Source organism: Hemiscyllium ocellatum, chromosome 32, assembly GCF_020745735.1.
Source record: "Hemiscyllium ocellatum isolate sHemOce1 chromosome 32, sHemOce1.pat.X.cur, whole genome shotgun sequence".
In the NCBI taxonomy this organism is placed as follows: domain Eukaryota; kingdom Metazoa; phylum Chordata; class Chondrichthyes; order Orectolobiformes; family Hemiscylliidae; genus Hemiscyllium; species Hemiscyllium ocellatum.
In genome coordinates, this window is record NC_083432.1 from 34280418 (window position 1) to 34296498 (window position 16081).

The 16081-nt window shown below is 37.0% G+C and overlaps 1 protein-coding gene across 1 annotated transcript in view; it reads left to right on the top strand.

The window, feature by feature from the left end:
• Positions 1 to 980: 980 nt before the first annotated feature.
• The window catches only part of etv4 (ETS variant transcription factor 4), a 114410-nt gene continuing 99309 nt past the window's right edge, over positions 981 to 16081 (top strand). The window contains exon 1 of the mRNA XM_060849106.1: positions 981 to 1221. The gene's annotated coding sequence lies outside the window, so the exon portion shown is untranslated. The remainder of the gene's footprint in view (positions 1222 to 16081) is intronic.

A 16081-nucleotide genomic window follows, 5' to 3' on the forward strand; every position in this document is an offset into this window, starting at 1 on the left:
TTTTAAAGCTTTACAGAAGCAAGCAGTTCTTGCAACTGGCGCATGAAGAGTTAAGACTTAGGACATTTCTAATCTTGGAAATCAATAGTTATCCTCAGAATTCCCTAGTCACTCCATTAAAACTGATTCTCTAAAGTGTTTTTCTTCAAACATAAATAACAAAAAATATTTTCCATCTATGTGTGCTAAACATTATATCTCCAATAAATCATCTGTTAAATTCAGGTTAATGTTTCTCATGTGTTACTAAGACTTTCTACATGAATCATGTTTGTTAATATACTACTGCCATTGTGATATGTCAACGAGAGTGTTTCAATGATGCTGTCTCTAAGTCACCCCGAAAACATATCTTTTAAAATGCCCAAAAGACTAGTAACAAAGGTATAATTCACGTATTTGTCATTATGTGTGTCGAGGATGGAGGTGATTAAAAGGGTTAAGTCACACATATGCACCAAGTAGTCTGTGGAAAATAAGCTGCAGAAATATTTCGATGATGCAACTCTTATGAATGCCTGATGCCTCATAATCCTATGTAACTTAAGGCAAGACTTAAATGCAAATTGACTCCAGCTTCCCTCTGTAAACAGTGCTCCACTGTGTATCATGTTGGAGCTAGATCTGAAGAAAATAATGAGGGATAACTGTTAATTAATTAACTTGTTCTTCAAACTCTATAACTAAAAAACTTTATGTACAAAAACTCTGCTTTGAAAATTTTGATTCGAACAAAATTCAGTCTTCTCTTTAAAAAAAATGTCTGAATAAATACTCACTTCCACCGCTTCCAGATTTTATCAATGACCCCTTGAAAGTTTTTTTTTGTGAATGAGAGGCCATGGCAGAGGATCAGAACTATGAATGGAACAGAGCTTCTGGATTCTGATTGGTTTTCGAGCTGGGGGTGGGTGTTCCATCTCCAGGTAATATAACACCTCGATTCTCACCTCTCATAGGCTGGAATCTTTGTTAATGTCATGTCATTGACTAAGTCAGGTCATTCATTTAAAAAAAAGACACGAAATCTGAGCCCGTGAAAGAGGAAATGAACCAATCGCCGAATCCCTTGGGCAAACAACTGACTGGAGCAAGAAAAACAAGTCTTTTGAAACCATCACTGAAGTCGGCTGCACAGACTTATTAAAAAAAACTTTACATATGCAGCTCTCCGATTCCGGGGATTTATGTTGCATCAGCCAAAACAGTTCCATAAATCAGGTGAGATCATACTTTTAGATGAAGTTTAATTTCTTGTTGCAGCAGTTTATTCATCCCTTCCAGCCCCTGACGTTTGGTGCTTATCGCACGATGATCTGCTTTGTGGTTTATTCGTCTGATCCGGACAAACATGAAGCGCTGGGCAATGACAGTGGAAATGCTTAAAGCTACACTGCCCCAGTAGCCAACCTGAGACAGGGCGCATTTAAATCCACTATCATTTCAAATTATTTTAAAATAACATTGAATATTTAACTTCTTGCCCTTTTATTGGGCGCATCTTTTACAGAAATGGGAAGAAATTAATTAATTATATTTTAAAACAAAAGTTCATGTTTGCAAATGGGCTGTTTGCAAAGACATTGCTAGTTACCAAATCCCCTGCCTGATTACAAAGAACATCTGATTTGCTGCAAATGAAATTAAAATTCAGTTATCCTCTTCAAGCTGTCTTTGAGAATTAAAACGTTACCAAATATTTAAATGCTATCTGATATTTATTTACCGATTTAGGCTTTCGCTATTGCAAAACTATTCAGGACTGAGACAGAAAGAGTTGTTTAACAGTAAAGTAGTCGAGTATGGCGCTTGTTTTTTTTAATTTAGCAACCCCATGCTCATTCCTATATTCAATGCAATTTGATTAATATCTCATTAATTTTTAGTCATTCAATTCTTAACTCATACAGATCGGAAAACGTAGATTGAAGGCTATTTATATGTAAATTATTAATATTATCCAGCTGTAGTCTGATTAGAGAGTTTGGTGCCAAAAGGTTGTTTTCGCCTCAATAGCAAAGAATGGAACTTTGTTTATTGTGAAAAACAGGCCTTTGCATTTTTTGTTCAATACCGTTGGAGACAAAAGTAATTATAGATCTTTAACCTTTTTTATGACTATTGAAACTTTGCAGTTTTTGTTCAATCATACCTCTCTCTCTTTCCATTGTCTCTGAGATATGGGATGTTTCAATGTGTTGATAATGAGTGTCAGATGGACTGTGTTCGAACATGGATGTTTTAATGACCTGTAGAAAGAAAGAAGGAACAAAGTGATGGAAAATATTAAGGTTTAGATGTTTCACTGAAGAGGCATCTAAAACACCTCAGCCGTAAGCCATGATTTTTTTTTCATAGATGGGCTTTCTGTTTATAATGGGGGGAAATGGGTCATAAATCCTTAAGTGTCAGAGAATTATGTTGCCATGATGTGAAACAGAGTGATTCTAATGGAAGGGAACTTTGCTGTAATAAGCAGGATTTATTTTGAAAAGTACTTGAAAGTGCATTATATTGCCTGGTAATAGTTTGTTCTTTGGATTTGTCGATGTTGCTATAAGTAGTGATGGTATCATGAAGTGGACTCTTTGCTTTTACCCTGTTCTTAAATTCCTTCTGTCTTTCAGTAGAAGATGTCAGTTATTGCATCATAATTATTGCACATTGACTGGGGTACTTCATTTAACAGCAAGACTGGAATTGATAAAACTGTGGTAAGAGTGGCAATTTGTGCAATGTTTACGATCTTGCCAACTTCTGATGTTTGACCTTTTCTTCCCTCCCTTATGTTGGGAGCCACTCAATCATTGGGGTATAATTCGAGTGCTAATTATTCTCTTGTTCCACTTGGTGACTCTCAGCATATTATTTGAATATTAGGACATCTAACACAATCTAGTCCTCACCTAAATTCTGCACTCTCATTCTTCCAGTTGGGTATAAATTAACAATCATCAGGAGTGATGATCTTGGTCAATTTTACTCAATGACTTTAATGGCAATTTATTTAGATGTGTGTTGAATGCTCATCTAAATTTACAACTTGCTCTTCAGAAGTACTAAAAACCCAGCAATCCTATTTGATTGTCTTGTTCATAAACACGAATGACACTTTCTGCAAAACATTAATTGCTGACAATGTCTAATCCCACAGTTGTCTCAAAGGATCTTCCTAGATATCACAAGAGAAATCAAACTGCTGAAACAATAGACATTAGAGTCTTATTGTTATACAATGCTTGGGGAAAGGAAGGAAAACTTAGAAGTGATTAAACCTAGATATAGTAATGTTGACCACATCACTGTGCGTAGATGTATGAAGACTGACCATATTTTACTATTTTAAAGGTGCTTTGAGTATGGGTTATTTTAGTAGGAACATTCTACCCCTTTAAAATCCCCTTTCTGGAGACTGTTGATATGTTTAGAGACAGTTTTACAGGTGCCCGAAGCCCCCTGATATCTTTGACAAGTGATCATTCTTATGGTGATCTAGCCAGGTCAATTGACTGTGCATAGTATTACAGTTGAGGTTGATCTCATTGTTAGCTGATACGTGTTTGGATGTACTTTCAAGCAAGGGTCGTTAAATAAAGAGCAGGAGCTTTTGATTTCTCACTTGCTAGTCTTTGGGCACTGCAGCCAATTTAGCCTCATACATTGACTGAGATCTGTGAACTTAAAATAGACAATAAAGAAGGGTCAATGGACTAGAAGCATTAACTCTGTTTTCTCTCTACCCATGCTGCCAGAGTTTCTTTAGCCATTTCTGTTTTACACAATAATTACATTCGGATGCTCTCAATCTGGGTAGATTAGATTACTTAGTGTGGAAACAGGGCCCTCCGGCCCAACAAGTCCACACCGATCCTTCGAAGGGCAACCCACCTGGACCCATTCCCCTACATTTATCCCTTCACCTAGCACTACGGGCAATTTAGCATGGCCAATTCAACTAACCTGCACATCTTTAGACTGTGGGAGGAAACCGGACCACCCGGAGGAAACCCACACAGACACTGGGAGGATGTGCAAACTCCACACAGACAGTTGTCCGAGGTGGGATTTGAACCCAGGTCTCTGGTGCTGTGAGGCAGCAGTGCTAACCACTGTGCAGATATAGCTCAGAGTCACAATCCTTGGTGTATTTATCCACTGAGCTTATTTTTGAAAAAATCAAAGATTGAAATTACTGGCAATGACCATGAAACTCAATTTAGTACAATGTAAAATATAAACTTGTATCAACAGTGTAAGTACTCCCCAACTTCCTATTGAATTATTGTCAATGTAAGGTGAGTATTAGCAGATAACTCAACATTTGTCCTTTTCTGTCCGTTTAGAAATATATTAGTAAATCTTTTTGACAGGATATGAATATTCCTAACATAATGCCATTTTTCTTGTTACCAGGCCACATTAGTGAAACGTTCATGATTTTCTGTTGTGTTTCCGTGGTTTCTCTAATTCATTCACTGTTACTTTTTTAAATCGGAGAGAAATTTAGAGGAAAACGCAGCATTCTCACCATGTGGAATCATGCTCCAATATGATTTTTTTTTGCTTATCACCCCATCCTGTTTTTCAGACGTTCTGATAGAAAGCATTGCTTATAGACGTTATCAGTAGGCGCTTATAGAATATCACACAGATGTGCGACTGCATTACTTGTGCAAAGGAGGGAAACATCAAACCCAAGCTGAATATATGAAGCTAACTCTGAAATTTGCAACAGTGACGTTTTTATGGCCACATGTGTGAAAGGTCCAGCTACATAAGTATAAATTCATATGATCTGCACATAATGTGAAGCATTCACTTTACATTGAGTTCCATTAAGTCTCTATCAACTTATTTTTATTGAAAAAAATAGTTTAAGAAGTAGGTGGCTCAGCTTGAATTTGGCTTTTTCATGAGTTACATACTCAATGAATATGAATCTGCAAAAGTATATGGAGAAAAATGGCCAAAACAGTGGCACAAATGCATTTAGATATAGTGTTTCTGAGGGCCAGTTTTAAAAAAACCTTGTCAATGTTACTTGCCATTGTTTTGTTTTGAACTACATTACTCAAATAAGCCATCTTTATGTGACTCATCCAAAATATTTATGAAAATTTTCCTATTCATTATCAGCGATTTTATTCAGTATATGAGAAAAAAGGTCAGGAATTTAGAGGCCCATTGATGAATATCAATGCCCAGTGATCATTGTATTTTATTAATATTAATTAACCAGAAAAGAATAGCAATCCAGCCTTGCAATTCCACCTTTATATTCAGACTGTCCACCGTTTTCTGCCTGTTTTGTGAGATTTGGAATGGAACTGTGTATTTTCCAGCCTTGTGCTGATAAATTTGCTTCTGCAAAGCATTATTTGTATTTTTCATGTTAAGATAGATAGTATCAAAGAATGTAATTGCAAGACACTGCACAACATTGTTCAAAACCTTAGTTCCCCATGACACACAATGATAGTTTTCACTGTTTGAAGGCATAGTATGTAAAATATCCAGGCATAATAAGTTTCTGACAATTCCAAGTCATTCAATAATTTTATAACAGAAAAATAACACACTAGAGTCCAAATGGACAAGGAGCGGTAAGTCCATTTATGCCATCAAACTTAAACTGAACTAGATACTGTAATAATTCTATCTTTTATGAATCATTCACATCACTGGGTTAGCAGCAACTTCATTTTCAGTTATATCCAATGGAGAATATAGACATAAACAAGGCACACATGGAGTAAATGAATTGAGTATTTTAATTTTAACATTTTAATTTGTCTTTAAATTTTATCACCAGTGAGTGTAATTTGAAACTCAGTAGATGGGGATTATTAGTTTGGGTAAGAGATTAGAAAAGCATCTCAGAACCTGGCTTCTGAATACACTTCAGAGTTCAGGTATAACATTTGCAAACTTGAAGATCTAAAAGGATTAACCACTAAAAGCACATTGACATTGTTTTGCAAGAAGAAATGCTAATACTTCAGTATTGGTCATAAAGTGAATATACTAGAGATATAATAATGATACCATTAAATTACACACAGAAAACAATGGATTTTGTGCTTTAGTTCTTTGAAAAGTTCACATAGCTTGTTTGAATGCAAGAATTTAAAAAGTTAAAATGTATTCATTTCATCTATACTTACAAGATGTTTTGCCTAAACTACAATAGGTACTTGCATTTATATAGCATCTTCAATGTACACCTGAATTAATCTTGCATGAATGCACTATCTGCTAATGAGTCTGCTTATTATCTTTTGATACTGTAATCTATTTTTAGAGCAGACATTTCCACACATTCTAAACTACAATGAAGAATGAAAAGTTGTTGAAAATATTTGCTAGCAGTCAGATAATTTTCAGATTATTCCCTTGAATATTGCAGGACGACCTTGATAACAGTTCTGCGAAGCAAGGCAAATTTTATTAGCAGACCATATGAATTTGCAAACATATTGAAATACTTTGCACATTTTCAACTTTTATAAAATAATTAATTATTTTTGTTTTTGTTTTGAAGAATACCTCTTAAAATGAGAGGAATAAACTATTTAACTCTTTAAAGGCCAATGAAATTGCTCAGGCAAAGCAGCACGAGAGGATTTTGTGGATCTGATTAAAAATAAAAACTTGCATAGTTCTCATTTCTGCCTTGTAATAAGATTAGATTCCCTACAGTGTGGAAACAGGCCCTTCAGCACAACCCACTAAGACCCATTTCTCTCTCTGACTAATGCACCTAACACTATGGCCGTGCTAAATTGCCCAATCTACCTGACTTACACATCTTTGGACCATGGGTGGAAACTCGTGCAGACACAGGGAGAATGTGCAAATTCCACACAGAGTTGCCCGCGGCTGGAATCGAATCCAGGTTCTTAGCGATGTGAAGCTGCAGTGCTAACCACTGAGCCACTGTACCACCCCCTTGTTACTTTGTTCCTAACCAGAATTCTTTGCCATAACTAACAGCTAGCAGAAGTTTCACAATGATTAGTCTCCAGTAATTTATTACATTCTTTTTTAAAAAAAAAAGCTCATGTAAGAGTTAGTTGTAATTTTGCTGACAATTTCAAAAGCCTAATCATGGACATTTTTCACGAATTGTCTTTGCTTCCCTCCTGAAGATGTTGACTTCCTAGGATACAGTTACATGCTTGTCCTCATCCAAGCGTCAGTGTAAACAATATTACCAAGCTATTCATTGATGGAAACCATATCACAGCCTGGTCCTCTCATCTCTCAATATTAACACACAAGCTCTTCCAACAGGTATGAGGCAAGGAGTTCCAACAGTAGTCGATTATTTTTCTGATCCAGTGACACTAAAACCAGTTGTAACACACTCATTGGTTAATCTCAGCAGAACAACAATCTACGACAAATGTGAGATTGGGTTGAGTTCTTGCAAATTCAAAAAGTTCAGCTGCTCAGTACACTAACCAGCTGAGGCCTATGGCTTTAATGCAAGGGTAAAGGGAACCATTAGCTCATCATTCACGGAAAATAGAAATTCACTCACTGTCCAGTCAAGTGCTTCATCAGATTTGAATTTAATGCAGCATCCCCACATTGCTGTCATTAAGGCAAGAAGTAAACATACCCATGGAAGTGTTCATTTTAATTTGGTCCTATCAAACTTGGAACCGTGGGACATTACTTAAATCCCGTTCACTTACACGGAGTTACAATCAGGCCCCATCATTTCTTGGCAGCATTATTTACACCGAGTCCTGTCCCTCATTCCACACTGGAGAGTATCACCAATTGAAATTATCAGGTATCTTGGGAGCTTTCTGTAGTTTTCCATAACGTACAGAATAATGGATACTGGAGTGTAATTGCTATCAGCAGTTCCACTGAGGGCTTCAGTTGACATCAGAGATGAAATCTCACCTTGCCTAACTCCTCTCATCTAAACTCTCTCTTTGGTTACTGTTTAGCAACGTCTCAAGTACGAGGAATACATTTTATTAGCTGAAGCTAGGTTTGTTGTGTTCTTGTTTTGTTGGTTGTGGTGTCTTGATGGGTGTTGATGCCCTAATACTCAATTTACTTGGTGTGCTGATGTATCTTACTGCAGAAGTTATTATTGTAACAGAATCACCCGACTTACTAAGCTTCAAGGAAAATCCATTGGTAAGAAATAGCATTGTGCTGTGGATGTTGCATTTTAATATCTGTATAGATAATTAGAATTTGAGTTGAAATGGAAACCTGTTGAAGGATTAAGATAGCTTAAGTGAATGAAATAAATTTGAAATAACACTTTCAGATATGTTATGGCAGGAGGCTGCAAGTTCAAGGTATTTGAAGGGAAACTTTTAAGACAATCAAGAAATGTTCTTTCACATGAAAGGTGTTAACAGCAAATTGCCTGGAAGTGTGACTAAGGCCAGAGGCTAGTTTAAATTAAGGAGCAAATAGAAAATATAAAGGGGTGAAGGTGTGTGAGATTAAATAGTGTTATCAAGTGGTTAAAGAGCCTTCTTCATCCAACTAGATCTCATGATCTTGTGTTAACCCTTTTTTTTAAAAAAAATAAATCACTTGAGAACTTTTATTTAAATGCTAGCATAACAATATTAAAGAAACCATCAGCAAGGGAAGCTATTAAATAATAAAAAAAACTGATTACTAAGTTATAGGATTTCCATTACTGTAGAAGGTCCATGGGAATTGGGAGTATACTGGGACATTTTGTTTTGTTAGCGTTGTTATCTGACTGTATCTGCCATGATAAACAAGTGCTCCACCCTCCATTAATGGAAGCTGATGAATAATTAAATGTCCTTAGATTTTGGTCATACAGAAAGACAAATATCTCACGTACAGCATTGAAGACAAGTACAATGCAAATTACAGCAACTGAATTCAGTCTTTCTTGAATTTAATTGGGTTGCTATCTTATGCAGGAGGACATTAATGTTAATGCAACATACAATAAGATTAAATCCCACAAAAAGGTTTATCATGCAGATGATAGCTGGGAAAACAGGTAAGTGGGATACATACAATTGAAGTTTCATTGTATTTAAGTATAGTTTGCAGGTTTCAATTTTGTTTATTGAGAATTAACATATGTCCCATTGTGTCATAGAAACCCATTTTCCTGAGTAAAACTCCTCAATTAGAGGTTTTTGTATCCAACCACAAAAAGCTGGTTGAACTGGGTCATGTCATATTTATTCCTGGGCTGGGTAACTATTATGCCATGGTTTACTGAAATACCATGGAATCTGGAAGTCTTGCTTTATGGATCCTATAATAACCTCACCTCTCCCTATTGTTTTGTAATCTCTTCCAGCCCCACATCCTCCAAGATATGTTCACTCGTATCATTCTGGTCTCCCAGGAATCCCCAGTTGTAGTTGCTAGTGTTTGTTCCTTCTGTAGCCAGGGTATAAAACCCTAGAATTCCCTCTAGATCTCTATCTCACTTTTCTCTTTTCCTTTTTAATCTGACCTTTTTGACCAAGCTACAGATCAACTAGGAGAAAGTGAGGACTGCAGATGCTGGAGATGAGAGTTGAGAATGTGGAGCTGGAAAAGCACAGCTGGTCAGGCAGCATCTGAGGAGCAGCAGGAGAATTGACATTTTGGACATATGTTCTTCAGGCATCCCACAAAAGGCTTATCCCCAAAATGTTGATTCTCCTGCTCCCGAGGTGCTGCCTGACATGTTGTCCTTTTCCAGCACCACACTCTCGACTATGGATCAACTAACATAATATCTCTTTATGAGACTCAGTCCTAGTTTGCTTAGTAATGCTTTTGTGAAGACCCTTGGCACGTTTGAATACATTAAAGGATGCAATATAAATTTAAGTTGTTCTTTATCCCTTTGATCAAACTCCAGTTTATGGGTTTCAGTTGTAGTTTTGCATCCTGCAGTGAGAGAGCTATTTGGAAAAAAGGGCATCTTCAGTTCATTTGAAGTTATTTCTGAAGCCCTTCTTTACTTTGAATTTGATATTTCTGTGTCATAGGTGCCATTATTTCTATTCCCTGTATATAATTCTAGTTAGATCATTGCAAGTCAAGATGTGCACTGCCTCTTGTGGCTTCTCTGACACACCCAGGTCACAACGCAATCACGCATTGTATGTACCATTTCTGACTGTGAACCACTTGAGCATTTCAACATACATTTGGTTGACTAAATTCACCCTTAAAATAACTTTCACATCTTGTTTAGTTTTTCCTGGAGTAAACATATCAAGCATAATTTTCAATTTACCATCCAAGCATAAAACTAGTGTTGCGGGCCAGGCAAGTGTCAGAGCAAGCATGTATTTCTCTGGCTGTTTTTAAAACTGGTGTCTCTGATACATTGCCGGCGTAAATCTCTACTGGTGAATTGAAAATGACGCCACCATGTCTGGATATCCTTTAGAAAACACTTTTTCCTCTCTGGTAGATTATTTGGTTTCCGGTGTGTCATTTTGTACCATTTGAGTATCCATAGTAAAGACTCAAATCAAAATGATCATCAGATCTATCAATTACAATCCTGGACATGATATTCAAACTGAAATGCTAACGCATCCATACAATGTTCCTCCAATAATTGGATTAACTTGTTCATTTTAAATAAGTTTTTAGTTTGGAAAAAAAGACTAATCTTACAGTATGTTAATATTAATTAATGTCAACAATAAGTTCGAGACTATTAGTTTTATTGCTCCTTTACTGGCTCTGTTTATTCATTTTTAAGTTTGTCATTGTTTCAACATTCTCTGAAAGAATGAAACATAAATGAGCATTTCACACTCCGGACATCACATGGCTTTGATTTGTGATCTGTGAATTTATTTTCTCTGCTCCCAAAATGTAAAGATTCAGTAGTAGCAACAAAGTGACATTTCCTACTGTATCTTGATTCTTGTCCCTTTTACATAATGCTTCAGCCCAGAAGTATCATAAAGGTGAGTCACATAGCAAGTACGAACAGAACAAGTCAGTGATCTGAAACAAATCTATAATGGTTGTGCAATGCTCTGGTAAACAATATTCTGCTGGCACATAATGTTACCAGTGAGTGATGCCAAATGAGAACCACTCAAACAGAAATTCTAAAAATTTTCCATGTTCAGCTCTCCTGAATGATCAGATGCATTTGTACTAAAAGGTGCTTTTGAAAGCACTCAATCAATTTAAGATCACCTGTAGACTCTGATGCATTGAGTTATTCAGCAAGGACATTTCAAGAAGGTTGTTAATCACCCCAAGAGATTGTTGAAATACAGTTCAGATAATATGGAAGTAAATTAAACAATATCACATTGATCATAACACCTTTTACTGATATACTGAAATCTATAGAAATACGTCTTTTTATTCTGCAATATTGTCTCTCTTTGTCCTACAGTTCCCCACCCCGAACCAAGATCTTTTCCACTTCTAGGCTTAATGTATTCACTGTTTCTCCTCATTTGCTTCCATTCCACACTGCATAAAGTCCCAACTCATCCAAAGTAGAATTCCATGTTGTTGCCATTTATTTCTGCAATTTTATCTGTCCCATTTTGATCTTCTGATTTCAGAATTCTATGAATCGCTCTGCTTTATTTTCAGAGTCAGTTTTCAATCAAATTTGGCCCTGCAATCTGAACAATAAATAACTCCACCCCAAAAAGACACATTCCTCACCTTCTCAAAACTTGCTTTTGCCCTTCTTCAAGTCAGCTTCCCTGAATATTTTGCTGTTATTGCTTGGGGCCTTGCTTTGGTTCTGTGAAGTACATTACAATAATCACTATTTTAAATGTTTAATGTAAATACAAATTACTGTCTTTGAAATTGTGGCATCAATACAATATTTGGTATCCAGGCACAAAATATGATTTCATGCCCTTAATGATTCATGTTCTTTATATTTATAAACTTATCTATTAATATTGTCTGTCCTTGTTACAATCAGAATGTCCAGTCTTCTGTGGTATGTTATATGTGCATCTATTTATCAGTTATGGCTCAAGTTGTAAACATACTCACCTTGATTCAAGAGCTTGTGCATTTACCAGATTTTCAAGAGTTGATCATCTAATCCAGATTTGACAGGTGGTTAGACTGTGCTCGAAGTTTGTTAGAAGGTTTGTAGCTCGGGTTCTCGTTGTTGTGGTTCTGTTTGCTGAGCTGGGAATTTGTGTTGCTGACGTTTCGTCCCCTGTCTAGGTGACACCCTCAGTGCTTGGGAGCCTCCTGTGAAGCGCTTCTGTGATCCCCCGGCATTTGTAGTGGTTTGAATCTGCCGCTTCCAGTTGTCAGTTCCAGCTCCCTGTTGCAATGGTCAGTATATTGGGTCCAGGTCGATGTGCTTATTGATTGAATCTGTGGATGAGTGCCATGCCTCTAGGGATTCCCTGGCTGTTCTCTATTTGGCTTGTCCTATAATAGTAGTGTTGTCCCAATCAAATTCATGTTGCTTGTTATCTGCATGTGTGGCTGCTAAGGATAGCTGGTCGTGTCGTTTCATGGCTAGTTAGACAGTGCTGCACATAAAGGTGCAATCTTTTGAATGAAATATCCTTTGGATCTGCTCCTGAGGTGGATGTTAAAGAGTCCATGGCATCAATTGATAAAATAGAGGGTTGAACTCCCTGTTGTACAGGCAAATCTTTATTTCTTGATCAACATCATAGAGCAGATTATCTGGTCATTATTTCATTATTGGTTGTGTCACATTTCTATGTGCAACTGGCTAAAGAATTCCTGCATCACAATAGTGGTTGCATATGAAAAGTATTTCATTGACTATGAAGTGCTGTTGTGAACCGTGCTATTATAATTGCAAGCTCTGATATTTTTCATATATACATAAGAAATATTTGCTCCTTCATTCCCTGTTTATAAATATGAATGTAAGAAATAGAAACAGGAGTAAGCCATTCAGTCCCACAAGTCTCCCCCAGCCACTCAACAAGATTTCCAGTGGGTCTCAATCCTTTTTTGTGCATCTGATAGCCCTCAACTCCCTGATATTTCAAAAATCAATTGACCTCTTCTTTAAATACCTTATCATCTGGCCTCCAACTCTCTGGGGCAAGGAATTCCAGAAAACAATTCATGCCTATAATAAATATAAGAGATGCACAACAGGATTTTGTAATTGATTAAAACATGAAGTAGCCAGATAGCAAGGATGTTCATTTCTAATTTCTTTTTTTCAGAAAAGCATTGCACAGGAAAAAAACATTTTATTAATGCTACACACTGATAATAATGCAACTTTATTCTGTGGGAGCTTAATCATTGTTTCGTGAGTATGCAGCAGCGTTGTCTATGTTTGATGGCTTTTACATGGAACATCTCTGTTACGGACATGACGAAGTGGTGGACAAATTTTGCATTTAACTTCATAAATTGGACATAATGTCAAAGATTGCATAACTGGAACTTACAAAAAGTATTGCAAGAAAAGATGGTTTCAAAGAGGTTGGCCACTGGCAATATGTGTACATTTTGTCACATGAATATTGCACAATTGAGACAGAGGAAGTGCTTGTTTCAGAAAAAACTCTCAGAAGTAAACTAGTGATACTCAATCCATACATCTGGTATGAACTGGTCTATTGTTAAATGTCTTCCCTTGAAACCTTATCCACACAGGCACAAATCAATATGTACTGCAGTCGTCTCTGTCACCTGTTTAATTCACTGCACCCTTATTGAAGTAAGTTGGAGTCTGTTTGTTGCAATTGTTCCATTTCTATAAGTTAATCTCTCCAAATGCACTGAATCAATGATACTAGTGTTATGAGTTTTGAATTTCCACCACTCTTCACAAAAATATAATTGAACTTAAACTTTTTGGTAGATTACCTTTAGGAGAATTATTTTTTTAAATGCATGATTAGCCATTTTGGAAGTGGCTAATTACTCAAATTAAAATATTAAATTTGTGATTCAACTGCAAATCAAAACTGAAAATGCTATCAGTGCTTTACAGATGAGTTGGTATTCATGTAGAGACAGTCAGAAGTCATATGACACCAGGAGGGTTATTTTCCAACAAGTTTGTTCAAAATCATAAGCTTTTGGAGCACTGCTCTTTCATCAGGTGAAGGATTTAAATAGACCTGTTAGATTATATGCCCCTTCCCCTAGTATCATGTGAGTTTTGACTTTGTCGACCCCAGTCCAACACCAGCACCTTCACATCATAATCTGCGTAGAGAGTAGTCATGCTGATGTTACAAGTACAGAATCTTCAGCTATTGTTTGCATCTGTGCTAACAAAAACCAATTAATTTTTATTTATGTCTCAAAGTTCACATCCCCAGGCAGTCTTGAAATGTTTCATAGATCTTGTAGTGTGGTCGTTGTAGTTTTGTAGGAAAATATGACAGTTTTTTTTTGCACTGCATAAACAGCAATTAAATGAATGACCAGTCAATATATTTATAAGTTTGTAATGGAAGTGACATGTTGTGCAGGACACTGGGACAATTTTGTCACTTGGTGCCCTAATGGGACATCTTATAAACCAATGATCTTCTGAAACAGCAGCAAGTGTATTACCAATGAGCTTAGCTGTTGCAGAATGTGTCTTTAAGTTTACTGAATGTAGGCCATGGATACCTAAATGTTCTTCCTAGCAGACCTTCTATTGAATTCTATAAGTCTGTGTGGGTTTCCTCTGGGTTCCTCCCACAGTCCAAAGATGTGCAGGTTAAGTGGATTGGCCATGCTGAATTACACATAGTGTCCAGGCATGTGCAGACTGGGTGGATTATCCATGGGAGATGCAGGATTACAGGGATGTGGTCTGGATGGGATGATCTTTTGGAGGGTTGGTGTGGACTGAGAGTCATGGAGATGTTCAGCACAGTAACAGACCCTTTGGTCCAGCTCGTCCATGCTGACCAGATATCCCAGATATCCCAAATGCCAGCACTTGGCCCATATTCCTCTAACCCTTCCTATTCATATATCTATCCATCCATCCACCCACGTGCCTTTTAAATGTTGTAATTTCATACACGCACCACCCCCTGCATGAGAAAAACCCGTAGGTCTCTTTTATATCTTTCCCCTTTCACCATAAACCTATGCTCTCTAGTTCCAGTCTCCCCCACCCCAGGGAAAAGACGTTGTCTATTCAACCTATCCATGCCCCTCATGATTTTAAAAAGCTCTATAAGGTCACCCCTCAACCTCTGACACTCCAGGGAAAACAGCCCCAGCCTTTTCAGCTTCTCCCTATAGCTCAAATCCTCCAACCCTGACAACATGCTTGTAAATCTTTAGAGAACCCTTTCAATTGAGACCTAACCTTGGTAACCAGTCTCCCATAGGGAACCTTGTTGAATGCCTTACTGAAATCCATAGAGATCATGTCCTCCCCTCATCAATCCTCTTTGTTACTTCTTCAAAAAACTCAATCAAGTTTGTGAGACATGATTTCCCATGCACAAAGCCATGTTGACTATCCCTAATCAGTCCTTGTCTTTCCAAATACATGTACATCCTCAGGATTCCCTCCAACAACTTGCTTGATGGACTGAACAGTCTGCTTCCATGCTGTAGGGGTTCTGTGATCCTATGAATGGTTTTATAAATTGTTCGTAGAAAGGAGCACTTGATAATCTTTTAGTCAAGAAATGTTGCCAACATCTGCAAACTCGCAAGACTTTAGTGTAATAGGTTAGACTGACACACCAGTGCAGTAATGAGCAATAGAGCAGTGGCAATAATGTGCTCTGTTAGATAAATGCTATATCATAAGTTATATTAGAGTTCACCTTCTCAGGTAAATGTATATAATTCCATGACTCTCTTTCAAAGCAGAGGAAGGGATGTTGTCCCTTGTGTCCAGATCAATATCCATCCATCAAATAATATTCCAAAAGACAAATTAGCTGGTTATTATCTTATTACTGGTTGCGGAGCTTCCTGTGTACGAATTGACTACTTCCATTCCTCAATAAGAAGTGTCTACACTTCAGGAGGACTTAATTGTTTGTCTAAAACACTAGAAGAAGCGTGTTTTTTTTTAAATTGATGACTTCCATTAGATTGTTTCATCTGCCGGGTTAAAATGTGACCCCCAGCGTTA